General features: G+C 36.0%; 1 pseudogene across 1 annotated transcript; it reads left to right on the forward strand.

The window, feature by feature from the left end:
• The first annotated feature begins 878 nt into the window (after positions 1-878).
• On the forward strand, positions 879-1644 carry LOC308657094 (developmental pluripotency-associated protein 2-like; annotated as a pseudogene). Its single transcript has one exon. The product of its transcript is annotated as a developmental pluripotency-associated protein 2-like (transcript).
• Positions 1645-7677: the final 6033 nt, after the last annotated feature.

Consider the following 7677-nt stretch of genomic DNA (forward strand, 5'->3'; position numbering starts at 1 on the left):
CTGAGAGGAAGTAATTCAGATTATTTCTCCATATTAATGGCCAATTGACTTAGCACCACTTATCAAGTCTGTTTTTTATCCACACAACAGCAAATTGACTCCTATCATATTGCAAGTGTTCATACATGTTTGAGTCTACTTCTGGATTCCCTGTCTTGTTCAATTGATTTGTCAGTATACCTCAAGAAAGTCAACATTCTCTTAATTAATTTCTCTTTACATCTGTTTGTCCTACTTTGTTCTTCTTCAAACATGTCTTGGTTATTTTGAGCTCATTATGCTACTCTTCACATTTTAGGATAAAAATAATTTCATAATTCTGCTTCTCATTTTCAAATGATATTTCAGAATTAACATACAATATATTTCTATCACAGAATATTTGTTATTATTCAAAATTAAGCAATTAAAATCACATTTTAAAACATCACATTTTTCCATACAGCTATAAACCAGAAAAAAAGTTTGATTCAATAGTTGAGCAATAAAGTAAGTAATAAACCTACCCACTTACAACAGAATAATAAAATGACATCAGATCATAAGTGTACATCAATATTCCAGTTATGTCTGATGCTTTATAGCAATGATTGCTTGAACCTTGATATGCCCACCATATTCTGTGTGTGCTGTACTTAGTCATGGAGGAGGACGGTATTGGACAAATAAATGTGATATTCAGCCAATTAGAATTTGTTCAGTAACTGTTGTTTGTTTTGTTTGTTTATGCCATTCCACGTTCAAGGTGTGAATATCATGAGAGATGAGGCTGAATATCTGTGGATAATCTAAGGTCAAGAAAGCCATTATCCACAAGGAGCACACAGCATAGCTGTCCTGATCTTTGCTGCCTTTGCTGTCTCCCCGTGTTCCTGGAAATGTCAGGCTCAAATGACAGGGTCACTAAGAACTTCGTTGAGGAGCAACTCGATAAGGAAAATGTGATTTTAACATGGTCCCAGTTACAGAGGAACAAAAATATCCAATTGAAACAAGTGTTTCTTCAACTGCAGAAATTAAGCACGAAGTCTGCCTTCCTCAAATAAAACCGAATTGTAAAATACCATCCCTTCCCTTGCCGACCATTTTTCCTCCAATTAATAAGGTTTCTTGGGATACTTTGCAAAACTGGTGCCAACAATTTAATTTGAGTACTGATGGCCAGAAAATAGAATTTTATTTGAGGCTATAGAAGCATGCATACCCTGAACAAAAATATGATATTCCTGAAACATCTCAGGAGGCCAGATTGAAGCCAGTTTCCAGGAAATGGAAGGCAGTGGCCAACACAGCAGGGCTTCAGAAAATTCGTAATAAGGTTAAAAGAGAGGAAGAGACTAACATGGTTGAAGTGGTAAATTCAGCTCAGGAGTCCATATTAGCATCTGGGGCAAGGATCGCTGCCAGAGCCACTCAGAGCAAGGCTGTGAATTTGTGTCCCATCCCTACTTCTGTGGAGGCCTTTTTGCTGCAAACCTTCTGGTGTCAGGTGGTGTGTGGTCCATGGCCAATTTCTTTCTGCAGAAACAGCAGGCTGGGTTCGCCTGCAGTTCCATGCAGGTCAGACTTGGGTCCCTGACACTCCCAAGAGGATGATTTTCCTCTTCCTGTTACCTGCCTGTATTTTTCCACCCTCAGGACTAGATGATAATATGTTATGCCCTGAATGTGTAAAAAGGAATAAGAAGATGATGAAAGGATTAATTATAACCAGAGAGAAAAAGCAATGCACTGTAGGAGACCAAAAGGTGCCACCTTAAACAATGTTAAAGTACTATTTTGATCTGAAGGCAATTGAGAAGAAACAGACAAAAGTTTTCTGTTTTCCCACTATTGGTCCCAAAACAGGACATAAATTTGCAAATATTCCTCTTCCCTCCCAGAACAAGTGGTGGAGAGCCATAGGTAAATCATCACACAGCCTGATGATTGCTGGGCTGGTTCCTGACCAGCTTTCATTTTCAGTGTCTCCTGATCATTTGTGTCAGACTCAAGGATTAATTATACCTTTTTTTTTTAAGTAGAGCTAGGTTTATGGGAAAACGGAGCAAAAGAGTTCTTTTATACTTCTCCAGTTGGTGCATTTAATATTAATTTTGTGTGTGTGTGCTGAAGATTGAACCCAGGGACACTTTACCACTAGGCTATAACCCTAACCCCCTGTCACTTTTTTTGTTTGATTGTTTGTTTTTTGGTACTGGGGATTTAACCACTGAGTCACATCCCCAGCCCTTTTAATTTTGACACAAGTTCTCCCAAAGTTGCTTAGGGTCTCGCTAAGTTGCTGGCTTTGAACTTACAATCCTCCTGCCTTAGCATCCTGAATCATGGAATTATAGGCATGTACCATTACTACCGGCAAAACTAGCCCCTTTTAATTTTTATTTTAAGACAGGGTCTCACTAAATTGCTGAGACTTCCCTTAATCTTGCAATCCTGCCTCAGCCTCCTCTAAGTAGCTGAGATATAGGTGTGCATTATCACACCTGGCTTTAATATTAACATGTCCTATTAGTGTGGTACGTTCCTTAATTGATGAGTCAGTATTGGTATATTATTGATTTTGGTGGGGGTGGGGTACCAGGGATGAACTCAGGGGCACTCAACCACCAAGCCACATCCCCAGCCCTATTTTTGTATTTTATTTAGAGACAGAGTCTCATGAGTTGCTTAGCACCTTGCTAAATTGCTGAGGCTGACTTTGAACTTGAGATCCTCCTGCCTCTGTCTCCTGAGCCATTAGGATTACAGGCATGTGCCACCAAGCCCAGCCTATTATTAATTATTAACTACCTATTATTACTAATTATAATGAATAATTATCTTTATGTGGCACTGAGGATCAAACCCAGGGCCTCACATATTCCTTACAAAGAAAATTGATGAATTCCCTCATTGACCCTAAAACTAAAGGAAGGGCCCAGCTATTCCATTTTGCTTTCCTGAAACTTCTCAACATATCATTGTCACCTATTCCTAGGGTAACTTCTCATAATTTTTATTAAAACAATTTCAATATGCAGACAATGAAAATACTAAAAGACTGAAGACCACCAAAACCAACATCATTAACTAGAGTTGGAATTTCCTCAGTAAAGTATGTTTGCTATGAACATACACCTTACAAGTGTTTTGATATCCCCTTATCACATGGACTCTTTTATTCACCATTATTTACACATTTTATAGGTATTGATAGAGGCATTCAACTGCATGTATAACTTTTTCAAAATGAAATTAACTTTTTCCTTTACAGTTTCCATCAGTCATGTATCAAATGGGAAACCTTTTCATCTGGAACTTCATTAACTATATGTTATTTTCAATGATGGCTGTAAATGAATCTATATATTATCTATTATACTGTACAGTATGGTAGAGATTTTTTAATGATCCTTAGCACACCACAAATCAATAATAGTACATTTCAATTTACTACCCATCCCAATGAAACTGCCATGTTCAATATGCTATATACATTTCTGTAACTGGGATAGTTACCAGAGACCACTGTTCAGTAAATTCTGAGTACCATCTGGTGAAGGAGAAAAAACATATGCCAGCCACAACAAAATGGGCTTTTACTGATACAGACTTCTCCATAGCATCTGCTTCTCAAAGGGAGGAAACAGTATTGATCTACCCAATCTTAACCTATTTAACCATGGAGAACATGCCATCTCTCTTTTTTTTAACATTTAAAGCAAGATTTATTTTATTTTCTATTGTTTTTCTCATTCAAGATCATCTTGCATGTGTATAGAAATTTAAAAACAAAGATATTTCAGAATATATCCCTCCCCCCAAAAAAAAGACAATTGTATTGAAATTGTAATAGGCTGGTCCTCCATTTCCATAGCCTACACCTCTAATTCATCCAGCCACTGTTTCCATGTGCTTACTCACTCTACCCTCTTGCTTTCCCTCATTCTCCCTTTCTCCCTCCCTCCCCATCCTTTCTTCCTTTCTTTAATTCCCTCCTTCCTTCTTAAACTTTGAATAGCTTCACTATCTTTCTAATTGGCCTTTCTAGTAACAGAACTCCTTCTAATGTCCCTTACCTGAATTAAAACTCTTTCTTGAAATGATGGTAAGCCTCTAGAAAGAACATCTTACACTTGATTCATCAAGTTCAATTCCTAAGGCTCTCAAATCTCTCTTGGTATGTTGAGGTCACTATTAGTTAATACTCTATAAATATAATTGCCACTGGCTGCTTTTGCCATGGATGCTGTCCAAGTATACAGTTGAAACTTATAATATTGATACTCCAGGAAACTGTCAGTTGATTGTTTGATGCATTTAAAGCCTTGATGCATCAGGCTTCCACATGGTCTTTTTCAAAGTTTCAGAGGCAAATAGTTCATATTCTTAGACAAATTTTAGGAAATAGTTCATATTCTTTGACAATTTTTAGGTAATAGTTCATATTCTTAGACACAATTCTGTTATCCTGAATATCTTAATGGCTTAAGGTTCCTTCCACATTAGCATGTGGTTTAGTCAAAAGAGCAAAGGAAAGTTCACCCTATGAGAAGGATACTTGGTGACACATTTTTTCCATACTCTTACTCAGCTAAGTCACAACATACCCACTTCAGCTCAGGGGTAGGATTTCTCTCCAGGATAAAGAGAATCGATGTGATAAGTATTAAGCAATAAAATCAGACACAAATGAAAATTCCAACCAGCTAATATTGAAGTGGGGCATCAAATATATCTGATATCTTTTTTGGTAAATAACAAAACCAGAGTTCCCTTGTAGTTTAATTTCATTGTTGATCTCCTTCTCAGAGAGGGAAAAAAATCCAAGATCTTCTTCCTGAGTTGGCAATTAGTTGGCATTGTATCTGAAATAGTTGAGTGTTTTTCTCCTGCTCTGAGACATATTTTTAGGAAAAGAGTAATGCATCCCACCTTCATTACACATTTCCATCTGCCATTTTTTTTACCTGTTTATTACCAGATTTTACTACTCAGATGTGTCTCTACTGCTTACCTACATTGAAAAATGGCTGGAATAACCCTGACTGGGCTTCTAGTCTCTCCTTTCCTTGGAAGAAAGAGAAGAAAGGTAAGTAATGATTTAACACATACACACACTTCTAGGCAATTAATCAGTCTTAGTTTAGACACATGAGGTGAGTTCTATCCAGTCCTTCATTTCCTTACCAGTATGCAAGTCAAATTCAGAGGAAATGAAATCAGATAACACAACTAGACGTGGAAAGGTCAAAGACGATTTATGTTGGAAAGATAAGTGTGTGTTAGTGCATGATTGTTCTCCACTTGCTCTACAAGCATGTGCCCAAAACACTTCCAGTGGTTTTCCTCTGGAAAATATCTACACTAAATTGATTCATTAAATATTTAATTATTAATTAAATATTCATTAAATAAATATTAAAATACTTATTGATCAATAAGTCCTTCATGTGCTTATCAATAAATATTTTAATCACCCAATCTAGTTCTTCTTTGTGGGGAGGGGAGTTCAGATACTTTTTAATAGATGAGCTTTTAACTTTGTTTTCATTTTTACAAACACATAGGACAATCAGGCACTATTGCCCCCATTGGATGGAATCCTGGGTGCACACTCTTTTAATAACTGGTTCTATGACCAGGTGACAGAACCCATGATGACAGGAGTTTTGCCTCATCTTTATTGTTTCCTATGACCCCTGTGAAGTTATCTTCAAGTTAAAAAACATGCCATCTTTTCTCTTATGACTTTCATTGTCAAATTACCATGGTCAGATGTACCTTTTTTCTGACCTCTGGTTTGCTTTTCTTGATTGTACCATAGAAGGACTCATTCCAGGTTTTAATAAAACTGTTACTAAATGAAGGATATGGAAATTGGTTAAGTTTTTATGATGCTACATCTATTGGCTCATTTTTATACATATACAACTGATCTGATGAATTATAGCCTAGAAAACTGAGTTTCTTCACAATATGTTGTTCCAAATCTTTTAAGTGTCCTAAGATTTGGCTAGAATCAAAGGTAAGCAAAGTCAACATCTAACATGTGAGTAACAGACATCTTCCAGAGTTTAGTCTGCACATGTCTGCCTGGTACTTCCTGAATAAGTTGTGCATCAGCATAACATGTCTTTAATTGTGCTACTTCAGCTACAGCTCTTCCTTTGTAAATCTCTCAAAACCTCTTTTGTTCCAGACCCCATTAGAAGTCATACTTTCTTTAGATTGCTTGATATGTAAAGGTCAATAATATCTTGGGTGCAATAAATGTATCCTTCAAAATCCAACTAGCCCTACAAATCATTGTTCCTTCCTTATTAGTATGGCCTGGCAAAGATGCAGTATATACCTACCAAGAAGTACATATTTTCATTATTGTCTGCTTAAAGTTTTCTATGATACACTCCCAATTTTTCCCTTCAAAATTGAACTGAATGCCTTGTCACAGTACTCATTTCTGCCCCAGGTTCCTTTTCTGATGAGGAATTTATCATGATAGTATAATTATAATGAATCAATTTAGTGTACATAGATATATGATCAAGTAAAAGTGCATCTCTCTAGTTTATATTAGCATACAAGAGTTTACTAGGATGGTGGATACTAGGATGTACAATGTATACTGTGACTCTTTCTATGAAAAAGTAAATTAAGCCTGGCTTTCTTTTGATAAGAGGAAAATTATACAACTTTGAAATCCTACAAAAGTTTTCTTAAAGTGAACTTTACTTTTTTGACATATTTACAAAACTTTTTGTCACAAATCCTATAATTTTTAGGGGAATTAGATGCAAAACATACTGATGCATATTATTGTGTATTATTGTTCCTTTCTAGCTCAGTTAATCCAACAGTAGCCATGTCCACAGTTAACTCTTACACTATTAAATCACCATCCTTGGCAAGGCACAACCTGAAATGGGATGATCATTTTTTTTCTTGCTCCCTGGACAAAGTGATTGTTCCTGGGTGGAGACACATGACTCAGACCAGATCAACTACAGTTCTTTCGTACAATATTCCATAATGAAGCTAGGAAAGAAAAGTGCTCTTTCTTTTCTGATCACAAAGTAGAATAAATGTGAGCCTGATGCTTGGATACAGAAGGCTTAAGATTTATCAAGAATGCTAGCCTGAGAGAATGACAGCAACACACAAACTTGAGGAATGAAAAGGGGCATGTGAGAAGAGACAAAGATACAGACAGATAGATATACAGAGAGAAAAAACATCATCCCTGAGGCAGTTCAATCCCAGAATTTTCTATGGTTTGACTGACAATCTTGTTTTTATTCATATGCTTCAGGTTGAAGTTTTTCACTTGTAACTAAAGTAGCCATAAAGAGTGATCAAACTATAGTCCCTGTCATTATTAATGTTGTGTAACCCTCATTATATTAATCACACATCCTGGAAAAGAGGTTCAGATATTAAACAAGAAACAATTTTAAGGTAAAATATACAACATTAAGTTGTATATATTAAGTGGGGACCCAAAGAGAATAAAATTAAATACATAATAAATGAGATAACATAAGACCAGTTTTGATACTCAGCACTGCAAATAAATAAATAGATAGATAAATAAAATGAGGCAAAATTAAGACAAGGTAAAGATTAGAAGATGCTGACAAATCTTATTAAAATAAACTTTTTTCCAAAAAAAGTCACACATACTCAAGTTAGATC

Source organism: Spermophilus citellus (genome assembly GCF_964194105.1).
Source record: "Spermophilus citellus genome assembly, chromosome: 9".
Lineage (NCBI taxonomy): Eukaryota > Metazoa > Chordata > Mammalia > Rodentia > Sciuridae > Spermophilus > Spermophilus citellus.